General features: G+C 36.3%; 1 long non-coding RNA gene and 1 pseudogene across 1 annotated transcript; one reads left to right on the top strand and one right to left on the bottom strand.

Moving 5' to 3' along the window:
• Positions 1-1986: 1986 nt before the first annotated feature.
• On the bottom strand, positions 1987-20396 carry LOC149191554 (uncharacterized). Its single transcript, XR_016254832.1, has 4 exons — positions 20316-20396; positions 20189-20225; positions 19912-20028; positions 1987-2464 (listed from the first exon to the last, which is right to left on the bottom strand). It is a non-coding gene; the product is annotated as an uncharacterized LOC149191554 (long non-coding RNA).
• Positions 17113-19746, top strand: LOC149191555 (nitrate reductase [NADH] pseudogene; annotated as a pseudogene).
• Positions 20397-20735: the final 339 nt, after the last annotated feature.

Raw genomic sequence — 20735 nt, 5'->3', positions numbered from 1 at the left:
TAACTTTGTCCCTTCTACTACAACAAAACAAGAGACTAGTGCCAGATTTAGCACTAGATTTTAGTGATTTTTTTCCAATTAGGATGAGAAGCCTAGCGTTAAACCTGGTTCTATTGTACATTTTTTAAAGCGTCCTTTTTTGTGCCAGATTTTTCATCCTTTTTTACACCATATTTTTAATCCTTTTTTACATCAAATTTTGCATCAGGATTTTCATATGGTTTTATGACAAGTTTTGCTTCTAGATTTGTGTCATTTTTTGCATATGTTTTTTCATCATTCTTTGCTTCCTATTTTATGCCATTCTTTGCTTCCAGTTTTATGCCATCATTTGCATCAAGTTTTACACCATATTGTACATGCAATTTAATGCCTTTTTTGACATCTAGTTTGTGCAAATTTTTGCATCTAGTCTTACGCAATTTTTGCTTCTAATTTTGTACCTATTTTTATATTTGGTTTTGTGCTAGTTTTTGTTCCTATTTTTGCACCATTTTTTGCATCCAAATTTGCATCCTTTTTAGTGTCTAATTTTGCATCCTTTTCAAAATCTAAATTTTCATGCTCTTTTTCCTCATTTTGTGTCCACATTTGCATCTCATTTTTCACCTAGGTTTGAGTCTAAATTTACATCTAGTTATGCAATATTTTTGGAATCCAATATGGTGTCCTTGGTTTCACCCTTTTTTTAGCCCAATTTTGCATCCCAACTTTACACCATTCTTTGCATCCTCATTTGGCATCTAAGTTTGCATCTTTTTTTGTTTCTTTTTAGCACCCAACTTGGCATCCCATTTTGCATACAATTTTATGTATATTCGTACGGTGTCCATTTTTTAGTCCTTTGTTGTACGGTATCTTTTTTTATGCCCTATTTTGTTCCCTTTTGTGTCTAGTGTTGCACCTTTTTTTACTTCTAGTTTAAAACCCTTTTTTGTCCTTGTTTGCATCTTGTCTTGATGCATAGTTTAAATCCAATTCTACTTATAGTTTTGCATCCATGATTACATCCATATTTGACATCTTGTTTAGAGTGTACTTTTCTTTCGATTTATGACCCCCTTTATGGATTCATTTTACTTATTTCAATTACATAGTGAAATATATTACAGTTTCTAAATATCATTGAATAAGATATCACAATTCAAATTGATAACATAACATTTCTAAATAAATTTAAAGGAAATTGAAAACATCCATCCAAGAAATAGAAGTATTATCATATATAATAATTCTCCATCAATTATTTTTTTGACAATTTTCAATATACTTATATGACTACCAAATCAACACCTATAGGAGATATCATTATTCAAGGTAAATAAACAACATCCATCGAAAAATAGTAATGTCATCATATATAATAATTCTCCATCAAAAAACAATGACAATTTTTAACACATATGTAAAATAACAAGATAATACTAATAATATCGTCGTCATCTTTAATCAAATCAACTAAAATTCAAATGTGTGATTCCCAGATCAAAATATTTCATGAATATCATTATTCTAAGGTAAATTCAAAACATCCATCCAAAGATAATAATATCATCATACATAATAACTCTCCATCAAAATAATGTTGATAATTTTCAAAATATACGTAAAGCATCTAAAATTTAATCTTATAATGCATTGATATGTGGTGAGCAGAGCACCTACATAAGCAGTGAGGTCGTGAGCCTTAATCACACTATTATTAAACAAATGAAAGCTTGAACATACAAGTGGGAGTGTCATATTCATAAATTTTGTAACCAAACAAAGTTGGTATCATATACATTAATTTTGTAACTAAACTTTGTTGGTAATATACATAAGGTTAGCGACATTTTAAAATAGGTAAGATATGGAGAAAATTCCAAAGGTTTCCATATGATTTAGATGGTATCATATAAATAAGTTTATAGGTATTCCAAGATATGAAGAAGAGTTCAAAGGTTGTCATATGCTTTAGATGGTCTACACCTGATGCCGGACCTCTCAAAAATAGAACCTGGTGGCAGAGAGTGGATGCAAGTGCTACAAATGTTTTTGTTATTGTCAGTGGTGGTGAAGTCTCAGGCGTAGGATTTGCGGTTGTTTCTACTACTAACATGGTATTGAAGCCTCAAAATTACACTGGAGTCGGAGGAGACGAAATAGGCGGAGTAACCAATGGAGTAGAAGTGACACATGACATATACTAGGGGTATGGACACAGCGTATACCAGATATATGGTGGGGGTGGGATCTGGAAAGGCCTCCACATGCACATATCCTTGTGCAGCAAGAGAGGCCACTCACAAATTCTAACAATGCAGCCTCAAACAGTGGAAATGAAAAAACATAACATCAAAATTATGCATGTCTTTCCCTTCTATTATGAATCCATTTTTCTCATGTGTGAACCCATTAGATGGACCTACTTTCCCCTTTGCTATGAATCCATTTTTCTCATGTGTGAACCCATTGGATGGACCTGCATTATTAAAACACATGCATTAGTTGTTAGGTCAAAACAATATGGATTACCATATACCATGTCGACAGTTATAATAACATATGTCTAACCATTCAATATAGTTGTGATGATTCCATATTATCTAGTGAATGGGTTAAGAGGATTTATTATAAATAAAAAATAATAATTTCAATATAAATCAAAATATCTCATGATTGAAAAGGTTAAGCTTAAATTTAAATTCAATATAAATTAATAATTAATCAAAATGATATTGATTACCATATACTATGTTGATAGTTATAATATTAAATATCTAACCATTCAATATAGTTGCAATGATTCCATATTATCTATTGAATGGGTTAAGAAGATCCATTATAAATAAATAAAAACAACAAATTCAATATGAATCAAAATATCTCATGATTGAAAATGCAATCGAGTGAACAAAATAAAATGGCAGGTCAATGCCACACCATTCTTGTGGAGGAAGGATTTGGCAGAAAGGAGGTTATATGTTTAGAATATGGCAAAAGCATCAGTTAATTAGTCAATGTGGCTACAACTACACCGATGCAAACTTTTTTTGTTAAAACACATGTATTAGGGAACTATAGCTACTATGGACATACATTTCACAACAATAAAATACCTTTATTCTTGGAAGTAATTAGACTAAGTGGAGAAAAAATGGCGCTTACACCTTAATGCCTATTCTTCTTTTGTGTTATGAAGCTCTTATCATTGTTAGACTGACATTATCAAAACCCGTGCATCAAAGCGGTAGATCTAGTTATGGATATATGACTCTCACAATAATAATAATAAATTATCAAAACCCGTGTAGTATTGTTGGTAGACTTGCATTATCAAAACTTGTCTATCAGGGAAATAGATTGAGCTATGGATATATTCATTCCAAAACAATAAAAATCCTCTATCGGGGAAATAGATTGAGCTATGGATATATGCATTCTAGAACAATAAAAATCCTCTATCTAAAACCCTTGTATTAGCTATGGATATATGCATTCCAAAACAATAAAAATCCTCTATCTAAAGCCCTTATGTCAACGAACTAGATATATAAATCACTTGTATCAATGAATTAGATCTAGAAAACCCTTGTATCAATGAATTGGGTCTAGCAAACCCCTTTATCGGCAAACTAGATCTAGCAAACCCATGTATATGTGATAGATCCAGCAACTTGAAATTGCACCAATGTTGCAAAAGAAACGTCGTAAGTGAGTAGCATATGGAAAGAGGACAAACTATTAATGAATTTATCTACATGAAACGTTGAGCATATAGTCTCACTCTCGTGATTCCTTCAATATCTTGAACACATAGTTTCAACACTAAGGTCATTAGAAAAAATTATAAAGAGTTGTATTAAAAATAAAGTTCGAATAACCTAAAATACTATTTTTTTATAACTTCCTTTCAACCTAAAATACCTATAATACCAATCTATATAAATATAATCTTTTTATAATACGAGAGTATTAATTTATGTTTGTCCTTGGATTCTCTAAAACTTTTGAATTAATCAGGTTGAGGAATTATGCTAATGATGGGGTTCAATCGTTCAATAAACACCATAAATGTGAGATTGCATAACCTGGTAATAATACCCAAGTCTGGTGACTACTCAGATCATATTGTTGAATGCATTCACTAGTCAACACTTGTCATAATCTCAAATATTGGTCAGTACTCACGAATACATTTGTGCTAATACTTGCCATACTTATAACTTCTAGTTAAATTGATGGTCGAACAAATGAGATAGAAGCAAAAAGACTTGCATAGAGGCAAAAAGGAACGAAAAAGGTGTACACGCAAATATCCAAAGGCATAAGTTAATGAGAAATTACTATGCAATGCCTCTTTTGGTTGCCATTAAGATTTATGCAAAAAAAAATTATAAATATAATTAATTCCTCTTATAAATTACTCTCATAAATTGACACAAATAAATTAATCTGCATTTCATAAAAATTTATGAAGTTACTCATAAAACCATTAATATTTTTTCCATAAATTTTAAATTACCTATTTGTTCATTCTAGGCTTATGACTTATGTGTAAAAAAATCTAAAAAGAATATATCTTTAAATTTATTACACAGATAAATAACTGAAAGGATATATCTTTGGATCGTCCTCCATACTTGTAGTAAATTTCCAATCAACATCTCATGTCAAACTTATCACCTACGTTGAAAACTAAAACAGTATGTATTTACATTGTTCAACTAAGAGCACTTTAAGGTAAAGTGAAAAAATTAGTACTGATAAAATCCATAAATTTTCCATTCGTTGTCTATAAAGCAAATTGAAGAGAAAATATTTGTTCATTCTAGGCTTATGACTTATGTGTAAAAAAATCTAAAAAGAATATATCTTTAAATTTATTACACAGATAAATAACTGAAAGGATATATCTTTGGATCGTCCTCCATTCTTGTAGTAAATTTCCAATCAACATCTCATGTCAAACTTATCACCTACGTTGAAAACTAAAACAGTATGTATTTACATTGTTCAACTAAGAGCACTTTAAGGTAAAGTGAAAAAATTAGTACTGATAAAATCCATAAATTTTCCATTCGTTGTCTATAAAGCAAATTGAAGAGAAAATATTTGTTCATTCTAGGCTTATGACTTATGTGTAAAAAAATCTAAAAAGAATATATCTTTAAATTTATTACACAGATAAATAACTGAAAGGATATATCTTTGGATCGTCCTCCATACTTGTAGTAAATTTCCAATCAACATCTCATGTCAAACTTATCACCTACGTTGAAAACTAAAACAGTATGTATTTACATTGTTCAACTAAAAGCACTTTAAGGTAAAGTGAAAAAATTAGTACTGATAAAATCCATAAATTTTCCATTCGTTGTCTATAAAGCAAATTGAAGAGAAAATATTTGTGTATTCTCAATCAGATCAACAGACGAATATATGGTTGCCAACTAGAATAGTAAATAGTTTTCAGTCAATATGTCAGTTCATATTTATTATTATTTATACGGTAAACTGAAAACGATCTATTTTTGTATGATTTCTAATAAAAGCAGCCAAAAAGTGCAGGAATCATTTCATTTCACACATTTATTCATATAATACTAGGAAGAAATATATAACCTGTGAGTTTTTGCACCAGAAACGTCATCAAAGTAGCTCCTCAAACTTATTCCATATTTATGTTGTTATAATAATTAAATAATAGAGTGAAAACATTATAATGGATATAAGTTAACTACATTTCTGAGAATTAGTACTCCAACTTGGCTTGTACACCAGCCAATATACCATTGAGTAAGAATGTAGAGGAGTACATATACATTCACCATAATCCCACCGCCTCATAGATATTCCATATTCTCAAGAACTTTGACCAAGAAGATAGCTCCCAAGTGCCCACTTCAACCAAACAAGACTTTGCATAGCACTGAATACCAATCTCCCAAAACCCTTTATACCCCAAGTTACTACAGTAATGTTCCCTGATACGACGCATAGTAGTATCGTTACATAAAACATAAAAGATTTTCTCATGGAAAGACTCATGGAATGAAACAATTTCGATGTTTTCATATGTAAATATAAATCCACGTAGTGCATGACGAAAGCAATATCAATGGCTGACAGTATCACAATAATTATGGGAATAGAGAGTGGCATGGAATGTGTATGATACCCTTTGTTACTACCTCCTTTCAACACAATGAGAATTGTCTAATTAATTGAACAAATCAAATTGACAAAACTCACTGCACATGATAAAGTTATGAGGCTGAAAAAATTGGCTCAGAATGACAACTCGACACCTGAGAAGCATGGGTTAGATTTGAATCCTGAAGCTCACCTCCCCAAAATCAAGACTTCTTTCACCACCAAAAGAATTACGGCATGTATAGTATAATTTGTGGTATATCAGGAGCGCATTATAATTTATTATCATATAAGTGTTTATATGGTTGTTACCATGGATACCGAATACAACAAAGCTCTCAAACCGAGAATAGCAATCTGAAAGTCAAAGATTCATGAAGGAGACTTACCAGTGAGAAGGTCCTGGGATCATTTTTATGAACTTGGTGAGAAAATTTACACTTTGTCCAAAAATAGAACAAAGTCCTTGTCACAAAAAAAAATCACAAGATAGGATGCACGCGCAAGCAAAATGCTAAAAATTGGGTTTACGACTTTGCATTGACACTTGAAACCAAAATAGGCCAATCACAAAAAAAGTCCAATTGTCTAAGAAAGGAAATGCTTATAAAGTTGTTTAAATAAACAATAAGATAGAGCAGAAAATTAAAGATTAAATAACTAATCGGGAGCTATGTGGCTGATATATTTGAATTCTTTTCATTTTATTGATTTCAAAACATAGGGAAAGTGGGAAACGATATTAGAGGAATAAGTAGCTGCAACTTTAAAAAGAAAAAATTGAATTAAGACAAACCCTCTGAAAAAACCTGCAACTTGTAATGAGGATCAAGCTAAAAAATAGTCGCCACGACAGTTCTTTGGGTTCAAATATAATTAGGTGGATATTGAGAAGCAATGTTGTTTTCGCCATTTTACAATCCAGCACACCAGAAGACTTGCATAAAGGAAAAAATGAACAAAAAAGGTGTTAGCGGATTAATAGAGTGAAATATCCAAGGGCACATGTTAATGAGCCAAACAGCCAAGATCCAAAATCAAATGTAATTGTGCAGGGTATGAGCAAAATTCAAGATACCCATGTCTCAAATATGAAAAAATCCCAATGCAGGGCCATGTGAAAATCCTTCAAGCCAATGTCGGCCCATGTAATAGAACTATTGTTGTAACATTTAAAAAAACACATGAAGCGAAACAAAATGAGAAGAAAATGAAGAAAATGCAAACCTAAAGTTCTAGAAGCAAGGACCTGCAAGTGGTGTCCATGCGGAAAGAAAACTCACCGGCCAAGGGTACCATGCAAGACACACTGTTGGCTAGCCTTCAAATTTCTCGACACAAATTCACTCCTACAGAACCTTAGACAACTGGAAAAAACAGAGCAAGAGAATGCAGAAATAAAATATTACTGAAAAAGATTTACACAGTGAGGAGATAAAGCGACAGACTCAGGTCAAGTCAATTGCACGAACTACCTAACAAATGCAATAACTACAGAGAAAACAAGAAAAAAATTAGTTACACTTATGATGATCCAACCATGGAATATCTTCTAATCGTCTTGCACATAAATCAACGATGCAAAACCAAACACAGTGGCATGGGAGGGGAGTTCTTCCCAAAAGAACGCCTTCCAAAGTAAAAATTAGTGAGGAGATAAAGCGACAGACTCAGGTCAAGTCAATTGCACGAACTACGTAACAAATGCAATAACTACAGAGAAAACAAGAAAAAAAATTAGTTCCACTTATGATGATCCAACCATGGAATATCTTCTAATCGTCTTGCGCATAAGATCAACGATGCAAAACCAAACACAGTGGCATGGGAGGGGAGTTCTTCCCAAAAGAACGCCTTCCAGAGTAAAAATTATTATTTTTAAAGTTATCTTCATTTATAAAATATCATATTTTTTTATTCATTTTTTAATGAAATTAATAAACCATATTTTTTAAAGTTATCTTCATTTATAAAATATCATATTTTTTTATTCATTTTTTAATGAAATTAATAAACCATATTTTTTAAAGTTATCTTCATTTATAAAATATCATATTTTTTTATTCATTTTTTAATGAAATTAATAAACCATATTTTTTTTTCTTTAATAACATCTATATTGAACCTCAACCAGATTTGTTTTTTGAAAAATCTTTGTAATTTATGTTTGGATATGTGATATGCACTTTACTATTCTCAGTGAAGAAGTTTAATATTTTCTATATTTGATAGACAAATTCCAGTTCATATATGAATAGCTTCACTCAACTTCCTTTGGATTGAGGCTAAGTATTCACCAAGTGAATACTAATTTTCGTTGCATTACTTATGATTCAGGAAATTTCTATGTTATTTTAACAAGTCATATAAAATTTTCTTCAATTGCCAAGCAGGACGTCAATTGCGCGCTACAAGCTGAGCGCAACGTCTTTTCTACACAAAAATCAGATGAATCGAGGGAACACCAATATAATATTTTGAGAGTTGCGGAGTGGTATCGTAGATTTATTTTTCTAAACAATTGGCGTACCTGAACTATAAATTAGTTTGACAACGATTTAGTCGGTTTAGTAAATTTAGGTATAGAAAGTTCCTTGTAACGAATAAGTTTGTAACGGTTAATTAGTTATGTAACTATAAAACAGGCATTTGCCCATGAAATGAAATGCAGTGAAACTCATTGTTAAATAAAAACAGTCCGGTCCAAAATTCAGTTTAGCATTCGGTTTCTTGTCTTGTTGTTTCTCTGTTTCTTTCCTTCATTTGTACAACAATTGGTATCAGAGCTCCAAGGGCGGTGCCTGGGCGTGAAAGAAAGGCGGATGTGTGAGGACCTGGAGCAAATCCAACCTGCGTGAACCTGCCTGAGCGTGATCAGAGCGTGGGCGTTGAAGAAAAGCGTCTGTGAGTTGAAGAAAAGGCGTGGTGGCTGTCGAATGGTTGGAGCAGTTGAGGAGCTGTCCGTGTGTGACCGTGGTAGCTGTATCAGCGATTCCGTGGTGATCAGAACGCTGTGAGAATTTGCCTACGTGCTGTGAGAATTTGCCTGCATGCTGTGTGGAGACCAGAACGCTGTGAGAATCTGCCTGCGTGCTGCGTGGAAACCAGAACGTTGTCTCGTGCTGCATGGAAACCAGAACGCTGTCTCGTGCTGCGTGGAGACCTGAACACTTCTCCATTCCGCTGTGAGAATCTGCCTGCGTGCTGCGTGGAGGATTGAAGAATTGGCTGCCGTTCCAGTGCTGGTGCTGTCCCTGCATGACCAAAACCCTGCGTGAAGAGTCAGAAGAAACAGATTGTTGCGTATTAAAATGCGTGAATCTGCCTGAGATCAGAGTGTTTGGATCAGAGCGTGAATTTGCCACCTGCGTTGGATCAGCGTGTGACAGCAGCCGATTGCTGTTTTTTCTTCTCTGCGGTGACAGCGTGAGGAGGAGCCTGCTTGCGGCCTGGCGTGTGGAACCGGGTAAATTTTTCTTTATTGAGAATTTTTTTCTCAGAAATTTGCATTTGGAGGACATCAAATCATAGAAATACAAGAATTATTTTTCCAGAAACTCAGAAATTTGAATTTGGAAGAAAACAAGAATTATTTTTTTCCAAAAACTCAGAAATTTGAATTTGGAGGAAAGCAAGAATTATTTTTCCCAGAAATTTCACAGAAATTTAGGGTGAAAGGAAACAAAGGATTTGAAATTTGTTTTTCTGTTTGAATTGGGGAAGTTTATTTTTTTTTTTTCCTAGAAAGACTGAAACCCTAGGAAGGAGGAAAAATGGCCAAGATGTCGAATGCAAGATTCGAGGTGGAGAAATTCACCGGAAAGAGCAATTTTTCTCTTTGGAAACTGAAGGTTAAGGATCTGCTTGTGCAACAAGGGTTGCACAAGGCATTGGATGGGGTTACTAAGAAACCTACAACCATGACTACTTCAGACTGGAAGGACTTGGATGCCCGAGCTCTCAGTACCATCCGGTTATGTCTAGCGGATGAAGTTCTCTTCAACATCGTTGAAGAGACTACGGCGTTAGGTTTGTGGGAAAAACTTGAAAACCTTTATATGACAAAATCATTAACCAACAGAATTTATCTGAAACGACAGTTATACAGTCTTCGAATGAAAGAAGGTTCAAGCGTTGCAGAACATTTGAATGTTTTTAATACACTAATTTGTCAATTAACAGATATGGAAGTCAAAATACAGGAAGAAGATAAAGCCATAACCTTGCTGTGTTCTCTGCCTGAATCATGGGATCACTTCGTAACCTCAATCAGCTTCAGCTCTGCTGATTCTTTGAAGTTTGAATCAGTCGTGGGAGCTCTTCTGTCTGAAGAAGTACGAAGGAAATCCAGCACTGATACAACTACATCAGAAGCCATGGTCGCTAGAGGACGCTCAAAGGAAAGAGGAGACAAACCAAGGGGGTCTTCCAGGTCGAAATCGAAGGGCAAGAAGTGTAAGGCAAAATGTTGGAACTGCGGTAAAGTTGGACACTTGAAGAAGGACCGTTGGAAACGGAAGGAATCCGAAAACCTAAAGAACGAAGCGAATCAGGCTGATTCAGGTATGGTAGACGAAGTTTTATCTGCTGAAGAATTGTGTATGATAGATGAAACTTCACCTGAATGTAATGTCTCTCAGAGTTTTGATAGCTGGCTGTTAGACTCTGGTGCTTCGCATCATATGTGCCCACATAGAAGTTGGTTTACTTCGTATGGAAATGTAAACGGTAGTTCTGTGTTTATGGGTAACAATATGTCATGTCAGACTGTTGGGATGGGAGATATCAGGATTAAGATGTATGATAACACAGTTAGAACATTAACTAGTGTTAGACATGTACCTGATTTGAAGAAAAAATTAATCTCTTTGGGAGTGTTGGATTCAGATGGTTATAAGTTTACAGGTCAGGATGGCGTCTTGAAAGTCTTCAAAGGTGCCCTTGTGGTTATGAAGGCAGAAAAGGTCGGAAATCTTTACAGGTTAAAAGGAAGTACTCAGGTCGGTGAAGCAGCGGTTGCGTCAGAAAAGGAAGAAGCAGGTACTCGTCTGTGGCATTAGCGTTTGGGTCATAGGAGCGAGAAAGGTCTTCACATACTGATGAAACGTAAATCTCTTCCTGGTCTGAAATCCTTGAATTTAGATTTCTGTAAACATTGTGTGTATGGAAAACAGTGTAAACAGAGATTTAAAGTTGGCAATCATAATAGTAAAGATGTTTTAGACTACATTCATTCTGATCTGTGGGGGCCTTCCCCTGTTATGTCATATGGAGGTGCATTGTATTTTTTAACGTTCATTGATGATTACTCTCGTAGATTTTGGGTCTATATGCTAAAAAGGAAAGCTGATGTATTCAATGTCTTTAAACAATTTAAAGTAATGGTAGAGAAAAGAACAGGCAAATCTATTAAATGTCTAAGCACTGACAATGGTGGTGAGTTCACTTCTGTTGAATTTGAACAATACTGTAAGGATGAGGGCATTGTTAGACACAAAACTGCTGTCTATACTCCTCAGCAAAATGGTGTTGCTGAGCGTATGAATCGGACTCTTATGGAAAGAGCCAGAAGCATGATCAGCAATGCTAACTTGCAAAAGGAGTTGTGGGCAGAAGCAGTATCTACTGCTTGTTATTTAGTTAACAGATCACCTTCAGTAGCAATTGATTGTAAAATTCCTGAAGAAGTTTGGACAGGTCAGTCTTGTGACTATTCTCATTTGAGGATATTTGGTTGTGATGCTTATTCTCTTATTTCGAAAAATCAGCGTTCAAAATTAGATCCAAAGTCGAAATGTTATGTCTTTGTTGGGTATGACTATGCAATGAAAGGATATAGGTTGTGGGATCCTACATTGCGGAAGATAGTCATTAGTAGAGATGTAACATTTGATGAATCCTCTTTGTTAAAATCAAATGTTGAAAGAATTGAACAGGAACAGGTATCGCCGAGTCAACGAGTTCAGTTGGAGGCTAGATCTTTCGGTGACAGTCGAAAGGAAGGAGAGACTTCTGGAGACAAAGGTGTTGAAGACACAAAGGAAGCCGTTGAAGCTTCTGAACCAGTGCAAGTTTCTGAACCAGTTCAGCAACCATTCGCTCTGAGAAGGTCTACAAGGGAAAGGAAAATTCCCAAAAGGTATGAAGATTCTGCTTCATCTGTTGCTTTGGTTACTGAAGATGAGGAACCTTCTTGTTATCAGGAAGCAGTAGATGATATAGATAGCGAGAAATGGAAAATGGCTATGGAAGAAGAAATGGACTCCTTAGCCAAGAACAATACCTGGGATCTTGTAGAGCTTCCTGAAGGGAGAAGTGTTGTTGGATGTAAATGGGTCTTCAAGCTGAAACGGAAAGTTGATGGTAGTATTGAAAGGTATAAGGCGCGACTAGTAGCGAAAGGGTATTCTCAGGTTGAAGGTATAGACTTTCATGAGATTTTTTCTCCAGTTGTAAAACTTGTTTCTATACGTACTGTGTTGGCACTAACTGCATTGCTTAATCTTGAGTTAGAACAGTTAGATGTTAAAACAGCTTTTCTACATGGTGATTTGAACGAAGAGATATATATGGAACAACCAGAAGGTTTTGTACGAGGTCGCAACAGAAGATTAGTTTGCAAGCTCAGGAAATCATTGTATGGTCTGAGGCAGTCTCCCAGACAATGGTACAAGAAGTTTGATTCCTTCATGGTGAGCCAGAATTTTATAAGAAGTGAGTATGATCATTGTGTGTACTTCAAAAGTTTCAATGGCATATTCATTATCTTAGCTCTGTATGTTGACGATATACTTATTGCAAGCAAAAGCATGGAAGAGATCAACAGGTTAAAGGCTCAACTCTCTAGGACGTTTGATATGAAGGATCTTGGGCATGGAGATACACAGAGACAGGAAAAATGGTAAGCTTTGGTTGTCACAGCAGAAGTATGTGGAGAAGGTACTTGAAAAGTTCTCTATGAATAATGTGAAACCTGTTAATGTTCCTTTAGCTTCCCATTTTAATATTTCTTCGGTTTTGAGTCCTAGAGATGATGAAGAAAAGCAGTATATGTCTCATGTACCATATGCAAACGTTGTAGGCAACTTAATGTATGCGATGGTATCTACAAGACCTGACATTTCACATGCAGTTGGAGTTGTCAGCAGGTTCATGGCAAATCCAGGTAAAGAACATTGGCAAGCAGTGAAATGGGTGCTTCGATATCTAAGAGGCACAAGTGACCATTGCATCGTCTTTAATGGTAGTGAAGGATCAGTTTGCGGATATGTAGATGCTGACTATGCAGGTGATTTGGACAAAAGAAGATCTACTACAGGTTATGTCTTTACTCTTGCAGGTGGAGCAATTAGTTGGATGTCAAAGCTTCAAGAAACAGTTGCGTTATCCACTACCGAAGCTGAATATATAGCTGCTTCAGATGCCAGTAAAGAAGCAATCTGGTTAAAGGGTTTGCTCGATGAGATTGGAAGGACGCAAGAGAAAGTGAATGTACTTTGTGACAGTCAAAGCGCTATTCACTTGGCTACAAACCCTGCCTATCATAGCAGAACCAAGCACATTGATGTAAGGTATCATTTTCTGAGACATGTGATCGATGGCGGAAAAGTAGCTCTTAAAAAGGTCCATACACGAGAAAATTGTGCAGACATATTCACAAAGCCAGTTACAGTAGAGAAGCTGCGGTGGTGTTTAGCTTCTCTTGGCTTGCAGGAAAGATGATGAATGGGAAAATTGTTGTCAAGGTGGAGTTTGTTAGTTTGACAACGATTTAGTCGGTTTAGTAAATTTAGGTATAGACAGTTCCTTGTAACGAATAAGTTTGTAACGGTTAATTAGTTATGTAACTATAAAACAGGCATTTGCCCATGAAATGAAACGCAGTGAAACTCATTGTTAAATAAAAACAGTCCGATCCAAAATTCAGTTTAGCATTCGGTTTCTTGTCTTGTTGTTTCTCTGTTTCTTTCCTTCATTTGTACAACATAAACAACAGCGGATCCATGGGCGTTTGTTTGGTGGTAATATTGTTTCATGAGAGACACTAATGAAGGGTAAATACAAGAAACAACAGGGGATCCTTGGGTGTTTATTTGGTGGAAATGTTAATTGGAAGAAAGGAACTAACAGAGAGAAAGAGAGACGATTTAGGAGATTAGCGCTAGCCAGGGTTCTAATCCGGAATTGAACGTTGAAGAAGAAAATAGGGCTTTAACATGGGCACTGAAGAATTATGTAAACCATAAAATTTAAGATTCAAATCGCGGAGGATGAAGTCAAAAAAATTGAAAAAGCTCATAATAGCACATTGAAATCCTTTTACAATACGATATAATACAATCCCAACCAAGCTATTGAGATTTCATACATTGATTGTTTTAGTGTAAGAACTTTGTGTGATGCTTTCAATAAAATATATAGCGATAATTAACTAACTACAATGCACAGAGAAAGGAGGAGAGAGGATGTGACGAAAATAAGCTAGTGAGCTATATACATATACTTTTATGATGGCCTTTAAAACTGTTGGTGTACATGCACTTAGACTAGCTGTGTTGGTGTACATGCACCTAGATTAGCTCCAGTTAACTTATTGCTTGCATGTGGCACATGTACACATTAACATAAGATAAAGCACACTTAGCTTTAGTTAGCTTTAGTTATTGCATGTACAACTAAGCTTAACTTAGTTTCTTTTATGTATTTATTCTAAAACTAATATTGTATAATCAATTTCATTCTTTTCTCAATTCTTGCTCGCTTCCTTCCTTCTCTTGCAAGCTTGTTTATTGTTTTGTAGATCTAGATCTGTGTATCTCAAAAATCTTACATGGTATCAGAGCTTGGACCCAGGTTCGATTCCCCCAAGTTGCGTTTGAGGGGCAAGAAAATCAGTTGATTCTTTCCATTTTATCAAAACTTGGTCCAGAGCATGCAGTATTCGTCTCTACATTCCACACAGTCAGATCTGCAACTGGTGCAGCTTGGAAGATGCCCTCACTGGATTCTTTTATTCAGTCTTTGATGCATGAGCAAGATAAGCTCATCAAAATGGGCACACTTAAAAATTCCAAAGCGCATGCACTTACTGTGCATGCAAAAGGAAAGGCAAATTCCAAAGACCATCAGAAAGGAAAAGGGAAGAAGGATCCTGATCCAAGAAAGGGAGGACATCCCAAACCCCCTGATGGATCATCTGGCTCAAAGGAAAGGAAAGGAACGAAAGGGCAATCAATGTGCAATTATTGCCACCGTGGTTTTCATCCTGAATCTGCATGCATGAAGAAGACTATAGATCTTATGGCGTAGACACTCCAGCAACACAATCTTGGAGACCACATTCCTGAGAATGCTAAGAAGAAGTCTGGAGAAAAAGCACCAGATCCAAGAGGTAACGGGCATGCTTTGATTGCTCTTCATTCTGCACCACAATAATGGATCATCGATTCAGGAGCTTCACATCATATGGCTTCTTCAAAGGAATCCTTTTCTTCTCTACATGCATACTCAGGTCCTCCCATTCTCATGGGGGATAATTCTGCAGTTGCAGCAACTGGACAAGGAAGAGTGCAATTCGAAGATGGAAGTTTTGAAAATGTCTTGCATATTCCAAGGCTTTCTGTGAATCTTCTCTCAGTGTATCAGATGACACACACAGGCAGCGGAAGGAAAGTGGAATTTACCCCAGATTCCGTGAGCATTTATGACATGCAAACCAATTTGAAGATTGCATCTGGCAAGGTAAATGATCAATCTCGTCTGTATACATTTTCTGATTTTGTTCCTCAATCAGATTCTATTTTGCTACTTACGCATGCAAATGAAGAAAGTAGGATTTGGCACGAGAGATTTGGGCACTTGAATTTCAGATATATGCAACAGCGTAGTAAGCAAGGGATGGTCAAAGGATTGCCAACCATTGAATTTTCAGATGGTGTTTGTAATGGATGTGCTCTTGGAAAGCATCCACAAGAAAAATTCGAGAAGGGGCATGCATGGAGAGCCTCTTCACCTTTGGAACTTGTACACAGTGATCTCATGGGTCCATTTCCGGTGCTTTCAATGAGCAAAGCAAGATATGTGTTGTCATTTATAGATGATTACACGAGATTCACTTGGGTTTACTTCTTGAAACTCAAGTCTGAAGTTTTTCAACATCTAAAGATTTTCAAAGCGCATGCGGAAAATCAGTCTGGAAAACGCATCAAAATACTCTGCACAGATAATGGGATGGAATATGTCAACAAAGATATCAAGAATCTTTGTGATGAAGCAGGCATACAGTTGCAGCATACAGTTCCTTACACTCCACAGCAAAATGGCGTGGTTGAAAGGAAAAATCGATCTTTGAAAGAGATGGCTAATTGCATGTTACATGCAAGATCTCTTCCGTCGAAATTGTGGGCCGAAGCTATTAATTGTGCCTCATACATCCAGAACAGATCTCCTCATAAATCTGTTACTGGAAAAATACCTTTTGAGGCTTGGACTAGCATGCAACCTGAAGTTAGTCATTTCCGCATTTTTGGATCTCGAGCATGGGCCCGCATTCCTCCAGAGAAGAGAAAGGCTTTGGAGCCTCAAAGCAAAGCATGCATGTTTGTTGGATATTCTGATGAATTCAAAGGGTACATATTGCTTGATATCCACACTGAAGAGCTCTTTATTGAAAGGAGTGTAAAGTTTGACGAAGATATTTCGCATGCACCAGTAGATGAACTTGTTACCAAATTTTCATCACCACTCATTGATGAGCATGCAGATGAAACTTCGGACCAGCATTCTGATGAAGATGAGTCTTTTCCTGTGACCCCTGTTAGACCACCAGTTGTTGAACATCGAGATCATACTTATGCATGTAGTTCGGAAGATTCTCGACCACCTTCAACACAAAAATGGCGCAGCATGAGTGATATCCTTGATGATCCTGCCTCTATCCCTCTGTTTGAGGAAGATCCGCAAGCACTCTTAGCTATGGAGCCATCCATGCCCATGCATGCTTATATGATGCATGGATCTGGGGAATCCGATAACTTTTATCATTTCAATGACAACCGTGTTCTCCCTTCTCATGTCGATGTCGATACAGCGAATTCGGAAGGCTGGTGGCAAAAACCAGAATACATCATCAATGACCTCAACATAAACTCTGTCATCACAACGCCGTGCCATGAGGAAATCTTGCCGATCAATTATGCTACCACGCAGAGACCTTACACTCTGCGAGGATACGCATATTCTGGCGGTGGGCGAAAAGTTATAAGAGTCGAAATAACGTTCGATGGCGGGGAAACGTGGAAGCTATGTACAGTGAATCGCCCGGAAAAACCCACGAAATACAACAAGCACTGGTGCTGGTGCTTTTGGGAGCTGGATGTCGAAGTCATGGAGCTGTTAGGTGCGAAGGAGATCACTGTCAGGGCTTGGGATGAAGCCATGAATACGCAGCCCAAGGATCTCACATGGAACGTTATGGGTATGATGAACAACTGCTGGTTCAGGTGAAGCTAAATGTCTGCAAACCTCATCAAGGCGAAATCAGACTGATGTTCGAGCACCCGACCCGGCCGGGCAACCAGTCCGGAGGCTGGATGCTCCGAGACAAGCAAAATGAAAACAAAGAATAGCAAACCACAGTGAAGAAAACCTTCTCTTCCCCTGTAACAAACCCTGTGTCAAGGCACATCACGCTTTCTGAGGTCCAGAAACACAACACGGTCGATTCTTGTTGGATTATCGTGCATCATCATGTTTACGACTGTACGAGGTTTCTCAAGGATCACCCGGGCGGAATGGACAGCATTCTCATCAACGCCGTTTGGATTGCACGGAGGAATTCGACGCAATCCACTCAACCAAAGGCAAGGCCATGCTGGAGGACTACAGAATAGGCGAGCTCGTGACGGCGGCCGCAGAGAATGGATCATACTGCCCTTCCTCAAATACGTCCTCGTCTCCGTCTCCGTCTCCATCCCCGGACAATTCCTTGCATGGCGGATCGAGGGCAATGACAGCCCTGCTGCAGCAGCCCAAGTCGTTGACCTCGATCAACGAGGTCGCGATTTCGAAACTCGTGGCTCTCAATCCGAAGCAAAAGATCTCCTGCAGGCTCGTCTCCAAGACCCACGTAAGTCGTGACGTAAGATTGTTCAGATTCGCACTTCCGAACCCGGATCAAACACTGGGTTTTCCCTCTTTCCTCCTTTTTTTTATGCATTGTATATGGGTACCTAAAATGGCCGTGTTGCCGGGACTCATTCATTTTGCATCACACTCACCTAAGTTATGCTTAAGGGGGGGTGTTGGTGTACATGCACTTAGACTATCTGTGTTGGTGTACATGCACCTAGATTAGCTCCAGTTAACTTATTGGTTGCATGTGGCACATGTACACATTAACATAAGATAAAGCACACTTAGCTTTAGTTAGCTTTAGTTATTGCATTTACAACTAAGCTTAACTTAGTTGCTTTTATGTATTTATTCTAAAACTAATATTGTAGAATCAATTTCATTCTTTTCTCAATTCTTGCTCGCTTCCTTCCTTCTCTTGCAAGCTTGTTTATTGTTTTGCATATCTAGATCTGTGTATCTCAAAAATCTTACAAAAACCCTTCATAGAGAAGAGACTATGTCTCTTAACAACCACATTTCCGTGGAAGCGATGATATACCAGTTTGTTCAAACATATTCAGCAAACTGTGAACATTCCACGTGTCCTTTCTAAATAGGCATACACCACATATCATGCACACATGTTATGAGCACAATAGGAGTTGGATAATTTGGTTCAGTAGCTCCACCCTTCAGGATGATATGGAGTTGGTCACACAACACTACACAATTTCATTTGAGGGTGCAAGATATCATAGAAAAGTTAAGATTATTCATAAAGTTGATGTGATGGAGAGGAATTGAAAGAAACGCCCAGAGGATTATTCAGAAGGTTGGTGCAATGGAGAGGAATTGAAAGATGTTACAGGCGTTATTAATGACATATATTTTCGATACAATAATCTCGAGACATTTCCCCTACTACATACAAGCAACTCATCTCCAGCATGTATTTCAATTTTTTCAAGTGGCCATGTATCTATTCGCAGACAGACTCACAACCTTTCAACTTGCTAGCATGTGCATTTTTTTAAGAATACACTAGAAAACTACATGGGTCAAATTCTCAAAAACCAGTTAAATTTTTGGGCCAGTTATTTATATGGTGTTTATACAAGGATTATAATTTTATGAATTCTTCAAAAGTGATGTTTTACAACTTATGTCTAATTTTTAGGAGTTAGGCATTGGTTATTTCCAGATCAATGCTACAAGTGAATATCACTTTCAAACACAACATTCAAATAAAAAAATCCATACTAATGCATATAACAGTCTACATATTCTGTAGCAATCACTGAATCTGTAATTAAACAAAACCTCCCTCCCAGTTACAGTCTGGAGTTCTACCATTTATAAACTACTTGACAAGAAACAAACAATAAGTAAATAATGATAACCCTAGTTTGAAGTGACAACCATGGATCATGAACCCATTGCATATTTGTCTACCATATGTATTTCTTACTATGGTTGCAGAACCTTTTAACATGAAAATTTGATACACACTATCCCATAATAATAATTTCTTTAAAAAAAAATACAAACACAAATATTGTAGGAAAAAATAAAAACGCTGATAACATGCTTATTTCCTCATTCGCTGGTGTTCGTGTTCACAACTTTGAAATACGATTATTATAATGAGGCCACATTTACCATAATTTGCCTTTGATTATCTTTTTTATTCCGCCGTCAGATTTCTTTAGCGTCTTTCGTAAGTGGATGCTTTGATGTTGCATGCTTTTCATTACATGATCTTAGAGTTGTTGGTAGCTGTAAAGTTTCAATTAAAACAATTAACAACATTAGGGTAAAGTAGGAAATACGGTTTTGTGTATGTGTTGCTTGATGATAACTGACTTTCTGCAGTTACAGTGACCAAGAAAAAAAAAAAAGGTCTTAGCTGCAAAGAAAGAGTCGTGGAAGAGCTAACCTGGGGAGGCACTGCTTCCAAGGGCTCCGGCGAAACCCTAGGCGAGATATCATAATTAGACAAGCAAGGATACGAAGAAGAGCATTAGGGAAATAACGAGAGCCTCTGGCTGGAAGAGTCAGCTTACCTAGGAAATTTTCTCCCTCATTGAGAAAGTTTCCTTTGCCACAGTTAGGGAAGTTCTTCTCAGAACGCCTTATGGCGTAAATATTTGTATTAGAAAGTTGGATCTATCAAACCCTTGTATTAGCAAACTAGATGTAGCAATGAATATATGCATTCGGCAATAAGAAAATCTTTCTCATCATAGAAAAAAAAAGAGTAGGAAAGAAATTTAACAATAAAAGATGAGGAAAAAAATCGGAAATTTAAAAATAAATCAAAAAAAAAAAAATTAGGGAAAAGAGAGAATAAGGAGAAAAATTAATTATTAATTATTTAATTCAAAAAAAATATTTATTTCTATTTTTAATATATAATATCTAATTTAAAATCATTTTATTTCCAATTTAGTTATATATTAGCCCCACGATTTAACCTTATTTAT

This window comes from Pinus tabuliformis, chromosome 2_2 (assembly GCF_031772625.1).
Source record: "Pinus tabuliformis cultivar Carrire ecotype Pingquan chromosome 2_2, CPIR1, whole genome shotgun sequence".
Lineage (NCBI taxonomy): Eukaryota > Viridiplantae > Streptophyta > Pinopsida > Pinales > Pinaceae > Pinus > Pinus tabuliformis.
This window is presented reverse-complemented; position numbering and strand designations above follow the sequence as displayed.